This window comes from Pipistrellus hanaki (genome assembly GCF_964339955.1).
Source record: "Pipistrellus hanaki genome assembly, chromosome: 3".
Classification (NCBI taxonomy): Eukaryota; Metazoa; Chordata; class Mammalia; order Chiroptera; family Vespertilionidae; genus Pipistrellus; species Pipistrellus hanaki.
The window spans coordinates 176,720,181-176,736,695 of NC_140505.1; positions in this window are offsets into that span (position 1 = coordinate 176,720,181).

A 16,515-nucleotide genomic window follows, 5' to 3' on the forward strand; every position below is an offset into this window, starting at 1 on the left:
AAGTAAGAGCCACCTTGTAAATGAGACCGGGAAAATCCCGGCTCTCTCTGGCCAAGAGAAGCAGCAAAGGTATGTTCTGAGGTTTATTAAATAATTACTTAGTTGTTGACATATGGTGGAGGAGGGAAAAGCCGAGGTGCTGGCAAGTATGAAGAGAGATTAGTGAGAATTTGGGGTCATGTGGTTTATAAACCAGGTAGAACATTTTGCTGTTCCCTGACCTTCAGCTTAGGTCGACTGGGAGATGGTCTTTTGCCTCAGTTAACCAGCTAGTGGTGTGGCACATTATTATTTTACCTGTCTAGATGGCCGCAGTCAACTGAAATCCTATTACTTCTAAGATACTCAAAGGTCCGCTAGCTGTTGGAAGCCCACATACCAGTGACTTGGGGGTGAGAAAATGAAGACAGAAAAACCCAGAAGTAACTGGCCATGTTGACCTCCTATTTGAAGGGCAGGTTTCCTCCTATAATAAATTGCTCAGAGATTAATACAATTCTGAGCTTTGGGGAGGGAGAATGTTCTCAATTTGGCAATAACATTCATCAGGATTCCCAGATGTCAGCCATTTGTATCTCCCTTTTTTTCTTCCTTGGAGTTTTTGTCATGCTGTGTGTTGCAGTTTACTTGATACATCTCCATGACTCAGTTTTAAACTTAAATGTTTTTAAAGAAAAACCTTTTCTCTCACTGCTCCTCCTCCTGGACTGCTTAGCTTGGGGAATACCATCCACTGTGTCAACTAGGGCAGAAACTTGGGAGTCATAACCTAGACTCTGCACTCCCATCGCATATTTCATAAACTTTATTTCCTATGTACAGGGTAAATAGTAATGATCATCTAAACCAGGGCATATGGGGGAATGAAAGGGGCACTCTTCATAAGTGTACCCAGAGTAAACTGAGTTCGTCTGAAGCAAATGGGATTGTGTGGTCAGCCCTAGATGGGGTCTTGATTCCTCTACCTCCTCTCCATTCCCACCCTCACTACCATAGGCATTCATAATTTGCTTGGACTAGTGCAGTAGCTCACAACTGTTTCCTTGATTTTAGTCCGGTTCTTTTCCAATACATTGTATACCCCTTCATACACATAGTTGATACATCTCTCTCTTAAGACTTTGGGATAAATTTTAGATTCCTTAGTGTAGCGTAGGAGATCTTGGTCCTTAAATTTTTTTTTTTAAACATCCATTGCTTCTTTTTTATTCATTTATTTAAACATGTTTTTATTGATTTTAGAGAAAGAGGAAGGGAAAGAGAGAGAAAAAAAGCATTAATGAGAGAGAAACATTGATTGTCTGCCTCCTGCATGCCCCCTACTGGGGATTGAGCCCACAATCTGAGCACTTGTCCTGACAGGGAATCAAACCTGCAACCTCTCAGTGCATGGTGCCTGCCTCATAGGATTGTCCTGAGGAGTTACTGAGCAATGCCCATAAAGTACTTGGGATGATGGGTTATTCTTATGCCCATGAAAGCTTGAAAAGCTTAACCTTAACGCAATGCCTGGCACAACCAGAGTTCAGCATTGTGTTTATTATTACCCTTTACACCTCCTGTTTGACTGCAGCAGTGGTTTCAGCCGTGGCTGCACATTCCAATCACACAGAAAGTTTGTAAAACGCTACTCTCTCGAGCAATTAAATCAATTTCAGGAAATGGGGCAGAGATATAGTTCTAGATGATTCCAAAGTTCAGCCAAAGCTGAAGAGCTCCGTGCTATGGCACTGGTTCACAAATCTCAGTGTGCATCAGAATCACCTGGAGGGCTTGTTCAAACTATTCCCGGGGCAAGTTCAGTAGATACAGAACAGCCCCCTTCTTTATTACTTTACTCCATCTTCTATCTAGTGACTCTTTCATTTCCTTTGCAATCTGCATTGGTCTACCTACTACATGAGCTCTTTTAGGCTCATTACTCTACTGCAGGATTTATTGAAAACATTTGCCAACAGCCTTCTTCAGGCCAATGGTCTAAAAATTCTCCAACCTATTCCAGCTTCAGACAGTTCACCATGTCTCAAAGTTTTTCTTTGAATTCAGAGCCTTTTCTTCTTCTCCCTCCTCCACGTGGAAGTAGGGGGATTCTCATGTGGGACTCCCATGACCATTTCTTTGGGTCCCTGAATTTACCCCTTAAAAAGAACACGGTCATAGGAGTTAGACAGGCATTGGTTCATATTGGTAGTTGGGCAATTTGACCAAGCTCTGAATCTCATTGTCCTCCCTGGTGAATCTTGGGAGATGATAATGAGGCCCCTATAAGTAGTATATCCCTGACACACAACACTCAACTATTAACTACTGTAGTGTTTCACCTTTAACAAGAACAAGGTAAAATCTTGACCTTGAAGAAAACTCCAGGAATAGGAGTAACCCATGGGATGTAGAAGGCAGAACCAGAGATATCAAAAACACAGCAGAAAGAAATAAAGCCAAGATTTACTGAGAGGCAAGAAAAATGGCCTCAACCAAGTATTTTCTAGGAGGCATGGGCAGACAGGGAGGTGAGAGATGTGGTCTGACCAAGGGAACTGACCAAGAGATCCCCTGTGACTGCATTAAAATGTGAGCCTACGGGCTGGTCTGCGCACAGGAAAGGTATTTTAACAGATGGGCTTATGGAATGGCCCCAGAGGAAACCCACAAGGGGATTCAATCCCACAAGTGTGAAATTCAGTCCCTCTGGCAAGACACAAAGTGCTAAAGAACCTACTATAATTTGCACCATTTATTATAGTCATGTGCAAAACATGACCATGAGGTTTACACAGAGCTCTTGTTACAAGATAAGGTCTCTGCGTGCGGTTTCCCATCGATGATGTTATTCAGCAGGATGGCTCACATGCTGAAACTTGAAACTCCTCGGGTGAAGGATCCCTCTGCAGGCTGTACCAGATGTTGCTTGTGTAGCTCCTGGAGCCCAGAAAGATGAGTTAATCCTTGAAGGAAATTATTCCGAACTTGCATCAAACTCAGAGGCTTTGATCCAACAGCCCGTGGCAGTAAAAAACAAGGCTATCAGAAGAGCTGTGGGTGGTAGTCCTGTCTCCGAGAAAGGACAGGGCCACTGGCCAAAGGCTGCATTCCAGAAGGCCTCCAGATGCAGAGCCTTGAGCAGGGGGCCTCCCTCAGTGCGATGTTGTGAAAACCCTGCACTTTAAACACACACAGTCACAAACAAGAACATCCTCACCCTTCCAAGACCCTGCAGAAACATCACCCTCTCCAAGATGGCTTCCCTGAATGTTCCAGTTCTCACTGACCCCACTACCTTCTACCTTCTTTAACTTTCATCATCCACAGCACAACGCCTGCTACTTGTTGCATTTGTGTATTTCTTTAGTGATAGGGTAAGTTCCTAGAGTTGTAAACCAAGCGTATTTTGTGGTTTTTGTATCTCTGAGTTCTTAACCCTACAAGAAGCATCAGGAGAGTCATCTTTTCATCCCTACCATCTTGCACAGTACCTGATACATAGGCAGTCAGTAAGTGAATAGGTGCTTATTAAATGAATGAAATTATTGGCTGATGGCTGAATTGGACTGGCATGGGAAAATATATTGTATATAAGGGAAGATGTAACAACTACCTCATCCTCCTACTTTCTGAAGCTTCCTCTCCTGTGGCCCCGCCTTCATGGTTCCCACAGCTGGTATCATCATGTTGTTTCATGATAGCTGGAGTTGACTTTCAATGAGTCTTTCACTGGGATTTTTGACTTCGAACCAGAGAGAGTGTTAAGATAGTCTTTTTCTAGAGGCCAAAACTAGATAAATATACTGGTAAATATGGGAGCTATTGAACCCATGTTTTTCATCCCTTGGAGAAATCTGATCACTAGCTAGAATGAAGGATGAAACTAATGAAGAGAGTGACTGAAGGCACTGAGACAAGAAGAATCAGAGAATCCTGGATGGTCCTCGATTTCCTGGCTTCAGGTATTCCCATGCCACAGGCACATTCCTGCCTTTGGGTTTCAAGGATATCACATTATCTCTCTTTTTAAATATATATATTTTTATTTATTTCAGAGATAAAGAGAGAGGGAGAGAAATGGAAACATCAATGATGAGAGAGAATCACTGATTGGCTGCTCTCTGTACACCTCCTATTGGGGATTGATTCCGCAACCTGGGTATGTGCCCTGACCAGGACTGGAACCATGATCTCCTTGTTTAGAGTTTGATACTCAACCACTGAGCCACACTGGCTGGGCACATTATCTCTCATAATAACCCCCTCTTTTGCATACATAAGTTTGAGTTAGGTCTCTGTCACTCGTAACCTCACAAGTTCTAAAGAATATAGAAATGCCTGCTTTGTGATAAACACCCAATAAAAAAAGAATGGATGAGTAAAATCTCCTTATGTCAAGTTATGAAGTTTGGCAAACTAATTTTGCAAAAACATCCCATCTTTATTTGTGGTTTCAATAAATGCCTCTTTTTCCTCCCAAAGCTAGCACAGTGCTGCTTATAGAGAAGGTACAAGGTATACATGCTGTTTCTTGTAGGTTGATTCTTCATTTTTCATTTTCAATGACTTTTTATCCATGTGTGTGAGAACCTCAGATGCTTGGCCCTGCAATGCCATCTGTGCAGGACAGAAACCATCTGTAAGGACTTTTTAAAGGGCACACAAAGTGAGTGATGGTCTCTGAACAGCAGCCACAGATGGAACACAGAGGATGTCTCCATGGGCAGGGGCGCTGGGAAAACGCCTTCGAGTAGCTCCACGGCAGAGAAGATGGTAGTAGAGACTTACTGGTGTCCACATTTTCTGAAGTTCAAATCTAGGCACATGGCCGAGTGCATATGAGGAAATTTATGGGAACAGCTTATTTGATGTTGCATGGCCAGCTCAGCATTTCTGTTTACCATGTTTGTAGAGCTAAGCTTTAGCATCAGACCTTTCTCTAGACAGGCTGGTCTACTTACTGCCACCCAAATAGACCATGTGGGTTTTATCCTTGATACATCTGCTCACAAAATTCCTGGTGCCAGACACATCTCCCTCCCTTACTTCATTTACTTATTTTTTTTAAAGAGAGGGTGGAACCTCTCATTTAGAATTGAGGGTCAGATAAAGAGCTTCACAAATAAGAAAAAAACTAAAGGAGTTCATTGCCACCAAACCAGTATTACATGAAATGTTGAGGGGGAGAAGGAGAAAGAGGAAGAGGAGAAGGAGGAAGAAGAGGAGGAGGAAGAAATAAAAAACAACAACAAAGTGTCAACAAATACATATCTATCAAGAAATTGAATCAAAAAAATCAAAATAAATGAACAAGAAATCTAATGAACAAAATAAACTGGTTAATAAAATTGAACCAGAAGCATGGAAGCACGGAACAGACTAACAAACCTCAGAGGAAAGGGATTAACCAAAGATCTTACCTATGGACATAGACAGTAGGGTGGTGAAGGCCTGGGGTGGGGCAGGAACTGAGTGGATGGGGGCAATGAGGGGAAAAGGGAGACCTCTGCAATACTCTCAACAATAAAGATTAAAACAAAAACAAAACACAAATATAGCCAGCCAGATGAGGCAGACCCAGAACTTGACCTCTAAATCTTTGCTCTTACCCAATCTTGCCCTTCTATGTGTCATTCAACTAGCACAAAGCTGTGTGCATAACAATAATGTGTCAAATTAAGTCTTTTTAGAAAACAATAAAGTTCTTCAGAAGATTCAGAGAGAAATTGAATTGAAAATACCAGAAGCAAATTCTTTTTTCTGAAGAGTTGGAACATGCTTGACAGGGTTTTACCTCACTTTCCCAATATCCTTGGCTGAAGGCAATGCCATTCCCCACCCCCAAGGAAACACACTTTATGGAGACAGAAATGCTAAGACTCAACTATAAGGGGAGGCATTCTGGTGAAGGAGTAGCTTTGGGAGCATGGGCGCCTCCAGATGGGTCTTCACAGTGGCTCTCCTAGTCACTGGCACCTCCCTGGGACTCACTGATTCTGCTAGCTCTTCCCCAGCGTGTTCTCTGGAATACTGGCTCTGCAAGAAGTTTGTATAAAAAGTGGTTCTGTTGTCAAGTACTATTGAGAAATTGCATTTCCTCTTGGGAGACACCCAACCTATATTAAAGGCTCTGAGAAGGCCAGCAAGAAAGAGCCTAATTATTTAACATTTACTTAATGCTTGTTGAACCCAGGATTTAGTACCTCATGTTGGTTTCACATAAATGCTAATATCTCTCAGAACCAATATCTACACTTAGGTTTAAAAAAAAAAAAGGCAATTGGCTAAATATTCTAAAGATTCTTCTAACATTCTGTATGAAATAATAATAGTAATTTGATGATATAATAATGTAACTTGACTATAAACTGCTCCTATTGCTCAAAAGGTGGAATCACTATTTTGGATTTCTGAGATTTCCTTGTCAGAAAAAATTGAGAGGGTGTAAGATGACTTAGATTTAGCCTTGTACGCAGCCCCATGAATTTCCTAAAATGGACAATAGGGGCCCCCCGTGGATTGCAGTAGGGCCATTCCTCCCCAAACTGGGCAAAAAAGGCAAACCCAAGTCGTAGCACCAAAGCAATTCCTTTTCCAGCTGAATGGAAAGCTACTGAGAGCCAACTCCTCTCTCCTTTGGATCTGTCTCTCCCTCTTTGGAGAAAAAATGGGAGAGAACCAGGATAGGTAACATAGCCCTTTTGCCCTTTACCTTTATAGGCAGAAAATCATCGAAAGCAACTCTTTTAAACTGCTTCTCATTGGTTGTGACCATGGTGGAAATTCTTATGGGACTCATTCCAGAGCCTATGAGTTGAAAAGGGAATTCTTTTTTCCTTCATCCATTCTCTTATTTTGAAGAAGAAAAAAATGCAGGTAAAGAAAAGAACAAACTGCATTTAGGATATAAGTTCTTTCCAATTTATATTTTTTCTCTAAACTTTGGGTTTAGAGGACACAATAAGACTTTCTAAAGATGTGGCAGGCTATAAAAGGCTTGGGGGCAAAAGGACTATACATAAACTTTACTCACTTATTACCTCTGACATTTAAAAAATATATTTTTTATTGATTTTTTTTTACAGAGAGGAAGGGAGAGAGATAGAGAACTAGAAACATCGATGAGAGAGAAACATCAACCAGCTGCCTCCTGCACACGCCCCATTGGGGATGTGCCCGTAGCCAATGTACATACCGGAATCAAACCTGGGATCTTTCAGTCCTCAGGCCGATGCTCTATCCACTGAGCCAAACTGGTTTTGGCTCACCTCTGACATTTTCATGGGAAGAAGCAGGCAGACCTATTCAAGTCAACTCAACATATTTGGGTGACTGCTTCTAAGGTGATATTGTCATTTTCCCCTACATCCTCCCTCATTAACTGTCCCCTGCCCATGCCCCCAAAAAAACTCTAGGTCCCTACACAGAACCTCCCACAAAGGAAAGAAATGTTAAAGGAACCCTCATGCACTGCTGGTGGGAATGCAGACTGGTGCAACCACTGTGGAGAACAGTGTGGAGTTTCCTCAAAAAACTGAAAATGGAACTCCCATTTGACCCAGTAATCCCACTTCTAGGAATATATCCCAAGAAACTAGAAACACCAATCAGAAAGGATATATGCACCCCTATGTTCATAGCAGCACAATCTACAATAGCCAGAATTTGGAAACAGCCTAGGTGCCCATCAGCAGATGATTGGATCCAAAAACTATGGTACATCTACACAATGGAATACTATGCTGCCATAAAAAAGAAGGAATTCTCATCATTTGCAGCAACCTGGATGGAATTGGAGAACATCATGCTGAGTGAAATAAGCCAATCAATGAAAGAGAAACACCACATGACCTCACTCATTTGTGGATAATAAAGAACATTATAAACTGATGAACCAAAAGATAGATATAGAGACAGTATATCAACAAGTAGACTGTCAAATTACAGCGGGGAGGAGAGGAAGATCTGGGGGAGATAATAGATCAACTGAAGGACTTTTATACATGCATATAAGTACAACCAATGGACACATAACTCTGGGGAGGGAGGGGATGTGTGGGAGGAAGGGAGGGGGGCAAAAAAAAATCAATAAAATATATTAAAAAAATAAAATAAAAAATTAAAAAAAAGAAATGTTATATAAACTTTAAAATATTGTTCTTCAAGAGAAAGTATAAATAAGATTCAGGTGCATAATAAATACATATCTGTCAACAATGGAATCTACAAACAAAATGAACAAGCAGAACAGAAACAAACTCAGAGACAGAGAACTTTTTGTTGTTTGCCAGATGGGTAGGGGGTTGGGGGTCAGGAGAAAAAGTGAAGGGATTAAGAAGTACAAATTGGGTCTTACAGAGCAGTCACGAGGATGTAAAGTACAGCATAGGGAATACTGTCAATAATATCCTAATAACTAGGTGTGGTTCTGGATGGGTGCTAGATTTATTGGGATGGTCACAAATGAAGTTACGGGATGTCTGGTCACTCAGGTGTACAAGAAAAAAGACTGAGGTGTATAATCCATAGAAACTAACAGAGGACAGAGAAACAAGGTTCCTCTTATAGAAATTCTCTACATTGCAGGCACAGAGGAATTTTGAGCTTAGAGGGTCTTCAGTTTTCACCTAATCTTATCTTTCCACGGTGTAAATGAGGGCACAGAGGGTCCCAGGCCATGCAGGGTGGTACTAGCCTAGCCCATGCCTGAGCTTCTAGCTGCCTGAACATTCCATCGACTAGCATTGGAGCCCACTCAATAGAGATGTCAGATGCTCATCTCCACAGACAGTAAGACTCACAAGCAATAGTCGCATCTCACACTGAGTGCACTCTGTGTGCAGCATCTGTCTTTTGACAATCCTATTCATGTCCCATTGAGAACAGTGGAGAAGATGGAATGTGAGAGGGGGTGCTGGGCCAGCAAGCAAAGCCCAATTCATCTGCCTGATTTTTAAAAAAAATATATTTTTATTGATTTCAGAGAGGAAGGGAGAGGGTGAGAGAGATAGAAACGTCAATGATGAGAGAATCATCTATCGACTGCCTCCTGCACACCCCCTACTGAGGATCAAGTCTGAAACCAGGGCATGTGCCCTTGACCAAAATCAAACGCAGGATCCTTCAGTCCGCAGGAGGATAATCTATCCACTGAGCCAAACCAGCCAGAGCATTTGCTTGATTTCTGATCCATCTTGACCACTCACTTCTCTAAGAAAGTACTGCTGGGAAGAGCTTGGAAGCTAGAAATTAAATCATGTAAGCCCTTTGGAAAGTTTCTAGTGCCTTTGAATTGCAGGAAGTGCTGAACCACGAAGTCACAGAAGAGAAGAGGGAAATACTCCTGAGAAAAGAATAAAATGAATATACAGGGGTGGGCAAAAGTATATTTACATTTGTGAGTACATGAAACACTTTATTCTTGTATTATTATTTATTAGTTATTGTATTATTTATTTGTATTATGTAAACCTACTCTTTCCTACCCTGGTATATTGAACACCTCCCATATTATTGGACCTTTCTTTCAGCCTCAAGTCACAAACACAGGTAGGCCTTTTTTTAATTTTAATTTTAATTTTTTTAGAGAGAGAGAGAGGAAGGATGAGGGATAGAGAGATAAGAACATCCATGGGAAAAACATCAATTGGCTGCCCCTTGCATACCTCTTACTGGGAATTGAGCCCATAACCCAGAATCAAATCAGTGACCTGTTGTTGGTTTATGGGTTGATGCTCCAACACTGAGCCATACCAGCTGGGCTGTGATCTCTTTTTTATAGAAGTGGGGGAGGAGGACCAGAAAGTTACAGAAATGGACCCAAATCACTGAACCAGTAAATCTAGATTTGCACTCAGGGCTGTTTTCACTGCTCATAACCATATAGCATGATGTTTTTTTCTTACTTGCTGTTTTCTGCCATAGCGATGCTCAATTCATATCTTTTATGTGTGAAAGGTATTTTTTATACTTTCTTCAAATCTGCACAGATAACAATATTCTACAGTCACAATTGTGTTTTCCTTTAGCAGTCATTAGAGTAAGCAAATTCTTGCTGGTATTTAACATACATCCCACCCAGAAGAATAAGAGGCACAGACCTGCCCTCGGGGAGAGTGGGAAATGGTCATACCACAGCAGTTTCCCAGCCCCAGTTCCAACTGCTTCTGTTAAAAGAAGGGTCTATTCAGAACATGTGTGCTGTCATGAGGCCTCACACCCATCCGGATGCTCAACTCTGGGTCTTCTTTGGGGAGCCTGGAACATCACTCAAAATCAAGCCTCATTATCCAGATTAAGATCATGATGGATCAAGGCTTTCCTTTCACTCCATTCCTGAGCTGAGCTCTGATCCAATCCCTTTTCCAACGTATATTCTAGGACACACACACACACACACACACACACACACACACTCCTCACCTGAGGATATTCCTTCCATTGATTTTTAGAGAGAATAGAAAGGACTAAAGAGCGGGGGAGGGAGAGAGAGAGAAAGAGAGAGAGAAACATCAATGTGAGAGACATCTATTAGTTGCCTGCTACATGGGGATCAAACCTGCAACAGAGATATGTGCCCTTGATTAGAATCAAATCCATGACCCTTTGGTCCGAGGGCCAACACTCTAATCATTGAGCAAAATCAGCCAGGGATAGGGCTAATATTTTATGTGATCAAATACAGGGCCTATCTACACGTGAGCCATCAGGAACCAGATAACACAATGTATTATATGGGGAATTTGGGCACCCTTTTTGATCCTTTACAAACAAAACAAAACAAAACAAAACAAAACAAAACAAAACAAAACAAAAAAACACAGAAAACAAGAAACAATGCAGCCTGGGAATCCCTTTGCAAAAGTGTATGGCTGTAGGAAATAATAGAAAAATAGAACATGGCAATACAACAACTTGCACTGAAGAGCAAGTAAAGGTTTTCAGAAAAATGTAAGGAATTTGGAGCTAAAAGATCTGGGTGTGACTCTTATCACAGCTTCTGACTAACTGTGTGATCTTCAGCACATTACTTAACCTCTTTTCCTTAAATTCCATTTTCTTCTCTATGGAATGCAAATAATAATCCATAACTCATAGAGTTGTTGAAAAGATTCATGCAAAGTGTTCCATAAAATTTTTGAAGATATTACTATTAGCACTATTGCTTTTGCTGCTGCACTAAAAAATGTCTACCTCTGAGTTGAGAGAATAACCCCTAATGTTACTCCTTTTGGGCACACTTTTATTCTGGATGTTTACTAAGAGCCAGACTTTACCTGTTTTAAGCTTTGTGTGTATTAGCTCCTTCCTAATCCTAGAAGGTTAATGATGCTTTATTACTTTCATTTCTTCAGTTGAGTCAGAGTAGTGAAGCGAATAACTTAGCGAATAAATTGCCAATAACTATGAGCTAATCAGTGGTTGAACCTATGCAATCTAATTCCACAATGCATGCTTCTAGGCACTAGATCAGTTAGGACTCATTTTGGAAGAGAGTAACAGAAATTCAAAATAACAGTGGCTTAAACTAGATAGAAGTTTATTTCTCTCTTATGTAAAAGCCCAGAAGTTTGATAGTTCAAGACTAGACATGAGGCTTGGCTCCACCTAGTGCTCAGGGCTCCAGGCTCCTCCACTATTTTAGTGCTACCAATATGTAGCTTCACCCCCAATATCCAAAATAGTAGGTTCTAGAGCTTTAGGCATTGCATCCGTAATACCACGCAGCAGAGTGGAAGAAGGGACAGGACAGAAAGGGGCTACAACACGTCAGCTTTTTATTGTGGACTGCTCCTGGTTGTGACCATATGACATTTGTACCTACATGCTATTGCTCATAATAGCAAGGGGAATGGGAAATGTAGTTGTTATTATGGATGACTTTTTGACCCGTTAAAAATTGGGAGGGTTTTGTTACTAAAAGGAAGGGGAGAGATAGTCAGGGCTATGGGACATAAGGAGGAGGAGGAGGAGGAGGAGGAGGAGAAGGAGGAAGAGGAGGAGGAGGAGGAGGAGGAGGAGGAGGAGGAGGAGGAGGAGGAGGAGGAGGAGGGGAAGTTGGAGAGGTGGGCAGGATTGAGTGATGAGAACTTACCAAGACATTACAGCTCACCATTCTAATTTTGGGTTCACCTCCAACTTCAGCAGAGACCAGGGGAAGCACAGCTGTTCCCCACAAAAAAACAGTATGGCCATTGATTGGCCCTCTGAAACCTTGTACTAGGCACTCCCAGAGTACAACACAGGTGTCCACCTTGGTAGTGGACTTGAGGCTGGTTCCAGTCTGAGACCTATTAGCTCATGAAGTTAAAACAGAGGCTTGGGAGTGGCTTCTGAGTCTTGTCTCTGGAGAGTCCAGAGAGAGGGTGTGGGGTGGGAGGACACCAGGACAGACCACAGGCTCTGAGTGGCCCTGACTGGCTTCTCTGGCCCTCCAGAAAGAGCCCAGCCAGATGCCACTCACTGGAAAGTATCTCCATGGTTTCCAGAGCACTTTCCCATATGCTATTTTGCTTGAAACACACAATAAGATTGCAGCAGGGGTTGCTCTGCTTCCTATTTTGACAATGAGGAAAATGAAGTCATTATTCCTCCATGATATTCAGGAGAATGAGGTTGTTTGTTTTTTGTTTTTGTTTTTGTTTTGTCTTCACAAGAGTACTAGGTGATTCTTATGTTCAAATAACCTTGAGAAACACTCAGCTCAGTGTGCTGAGTGATAAGCAGGGCGGGGGGGGGGTGGGGAGGGGGGATGTCACATCTAGAGTGGCAGATAAATTAGGAGATTGCAAATGCCACAGTGACTTAGTTACATCTTTCATCATTATCATTGTATTACTACCTGGCACATTGTAGATACTCAATAAATATTCGGTGAAAAAATGAATGAAGACTTAGGTATTTAGCCTCCTCAGATCCCATTTTCTTTGGTGCCATGGAATAATCCTAGAATGGGCTCACATTATTATACACTTAGTACCAACATGATAGGGAATACATACTATTAAAACTTCCATATTTTAACTAAAATAGTTTCACCTAAAACCTGGCCAGATGTGTTCATAGACCATGTGTAGAGGGGGTTGATAATTTATATACAATACTAGAGATCCGGTGCGTGAAATTAGTTCATAGGGGTGGGGGTGGGGGTTGTCCCTCAGCCCAGCCTGCACTCTTTCCAAACTGGGACCCCGGTGTAAACTAGCAGTCAGACATCCCTCTCACAATCCAGGACTGCTGGCTCCTAACTGCTCACCTGCCTGCCTTCCTGATTGCCCCTACCCGCTTCTGCCTGCCATCCTGATCACCCCCTAACCATGCCAGCCTGATTGATGTCTAACTGCTCCCCTGCCAGCCCGTTTGCCCCCAACTTCCCTCCTCTGCCAGCCTGGTCACCCCTAACTGCCCTCCCCTGCAGGGCTGATTGCCTTCAACTGCCATCCCTTGCAGGCCATCTTGTGGTAGCCATCTTGTGTCCACATAGGGGCAGGATCTTTGACCACATGGGGGCAGGCATATTGCATGTTGGAGTGATGGTCAATCTGCATATTACTTTTATTAGATAGGATACCAATTTCTTCAAAGAAAATGTAGCTTTCTTTCTTATTTTTTATGCTAGAGACCCAGTGCACAAACATTTGTGGGGAGGACCTCAGCCCAGCCTGCATCCTCTCAGTCTGGGACCCCTCAGGCAATGTCCACCTGCCAGCAGGGAGCTGGCCTAAACTGCAGTCGGACATCCTTAGTGCTGCCGAGGAGGCAAGAGAGGCTCCTGCCACCACCACTGTCTGGCACTTGTGAGAACACACTGACCACCAGGAGGTAGCTCCTGCATTGAGCATCTGCCCCCTGGTGGTCAGTCTGCATCATAGGGACCAGTCTTTCACAGTATTGGTATTAGGGTCAATTTGCATATTACCCTTTTATTATATAGTATATTACCTAATCTCCCTTATGAGCCCCATCCTGCTGATAACAAGCACACTTACATTTAAGTATCCCAGTATTCCCTTCCTGTCTTGGCCTGCAGATGGCCTGTTAGTACCTGGGTTTGCTTATTGTGTTGTTGTGGAGGTAGGCAGGTGTTCTAGTTCCATGCTGCTCCTTTGAAATTCACTATCTTTGAAGAGATGATTTCCCTGGGTACCTGGTCACTTCTTGCTCCACTGGCCCTTTGCGACATCTGTGACCAGAATACTCTAGGTCCATGGTGGGCAAAATGCACCTCTCAAGCCCACATACGACTCTTTGGCCTCTTGAGTGTGGCTCTTCCACAAAATACCATGGCCTGGGTGAGTCTATTTTGAAGAAGTGGTGTTAGAAGAAGTTTAAGTTTTAAAAATTTGGTTCCCAAAAGAAATTTCAATCCTTGTACTGTTGATATTTGGCTCTGTTGGCTAATGAGTTTGCCGACCACTGCTCTAGGTCTTCTGTTTCTCAGTTCAGTCATGGCCTGGGAGCTTCTTAGTAAACCTACCTCATCTCAGCTCTCTGGGGCTGTATATTTATTTGAAGTATGGAGGTTTCCCATTTGGTTTCCAGCTCAGGTAGTCTTCCCTGTAGCTCACACTTTGGCAACACTCTGTTGAACTTGCCAGCAGCACCATCAACTGCCTTCTATGTCCTTCACTGGGCTCTTGGCTGACTTGTGGCCCATGGGAGCCAAGGAGAGCTGGGTTTACCCATACCCAATGAGGCAGACCAAATAGGTAGAGGGGACACTCTGTTTCCTTGCCATTGCTGTTCTTGTGCATAAGAGGAAGTATGTGATCTAGACATCGTGCCCTTGGCTTTGGGTGAAGGTCATAGAAGGAAGTGGGCCATGATCAAAGGGTCCTGTGGGCTCCTCAAACTGGAATGAGATTATCTCCTGCTTCTCTCAGATCTTGGGCCATGTTTGGGAGCATATTTACCATCTGGTTTTCATTTCCCCAGCATAGAATGTGGGAGGTCAGGATCACACAACATTTCCTTCTTATTCCCAAGATGCCGCTGAACTCCCATCCTTGAATTTTTTTTTGTTCTCATCCGTGCTGACTTACTTGAATGACTCCCAGCACACACCGTGCTATTTCATACTTCTGAACCTTTGCCTGCGTTGCCATTCCAACATCCATTTCTTCTGAAAAAGCTTTTATGCATCCCCTAAGGCGCAACCCTGGACTCTTCCTACAAGATGCTCACTCCCTCTTGGCACGTTGCATGATGCACTTCATCAAAAAGGTTGTTGTGTCTGTCTTCACCATGAGTATAGAAGGAACCGGAGCCAGGGATCCCATCTGAGGCATCTTTGCTTTCCTGATGCCTGGCCCAGAAAAAGCATTCAAAGAATGTTGGTTTGAAAAATTACACCTTGGGTAAAGGGGACATGATATCTGTTTGTTTTATTTCTTACAACTGCTTGCGAATTTCCAATGAACTAAAAATAAAAAATATTTCATTAAAAAAAAAAACCCTCCTTAATGAATAAGGCCAATTATTCTGGCCAATACCAGTTTGACTCAGTGGATAGAGCGTCATCCTGCTGACTGAAAGGTTCCGGGTTTGATTCTGGTCAAGGGCATGTACCTTGGTTGCGGGCACATCCTCAGTAAGGGGTGTGCAAGAGGCAGCTGATTGATGACTCTCTCTCATCGATGTTTCTAACTCTCTATCTCTCTCTCTTCCTCTCTGTAAAAAATCAATAAAATATATTTAAAAAATAAAGAAATACCAAGTTCTGAAAAGCTCTGAGAGACATTGAAGTGCTTGCTAGCTCAAACAAATTATATCAATTGTAAAAAAAAAAAAGCACCCCTTTAAGCAGATGAATTGGGAAAGTGGCCTCCTGTAGGCTTTGTAGGTAGCAAGTATCTGTGTGTGGAATGAAAGCATGACATCCCTTCCTCAGCTAAGAGAGTAGTGCAGGCCAGAGTTCAGCATCCTCTCTCCCTTCAGCCCTGCACCCATGTGAAAGCCTAACCTGGACACAGCAGCCCAGGCCTGAGTAATTCCCCAGGGTTGCCCTCTCACTTCAAAGAGCCAATGGCCATGTTTCCACCCACTCAGAGTGTCTGCTCATGTGGAAACGTCACTCATGGGTGTAGCAAAAACTTAGCCTTCTCTGTTAATTTTCTTAAAGAAATCAATGTAGGTATGGCTTATTCTTCTCAAAAATTAGCTTTCCTTTAGTGAATTTCTCCTCCTTTTGGCTTTGCTCCTAGTGGGAATTCTTGTGAGATATAGTTATCTGGGGGGGGGGGGGGCGGGGGGGGAGGTGGGGGGCTGGGAAGGGGGGGTGGAGACTTCTTGTTCCTTGGGGAAGGAAAGAAAGAATCCAGAAACAAGTTTGGCCTCTTTGTGAGTGGCCCTAGAACTTTGCTGATTGGACAGATGAACCCATGATAGTGAAGGTGCTAAGCTGCTGCTTGGACTGGGGCACAGAAACATCCTGTCAGTCTTTTCTTGCCTTAGGTGCCTTTTACTGTATTTATATCTATTACTGCCTTGGATTTCTTTCCTGTGAGCTCCTGTGGACAGAGATCTTGAGATCAC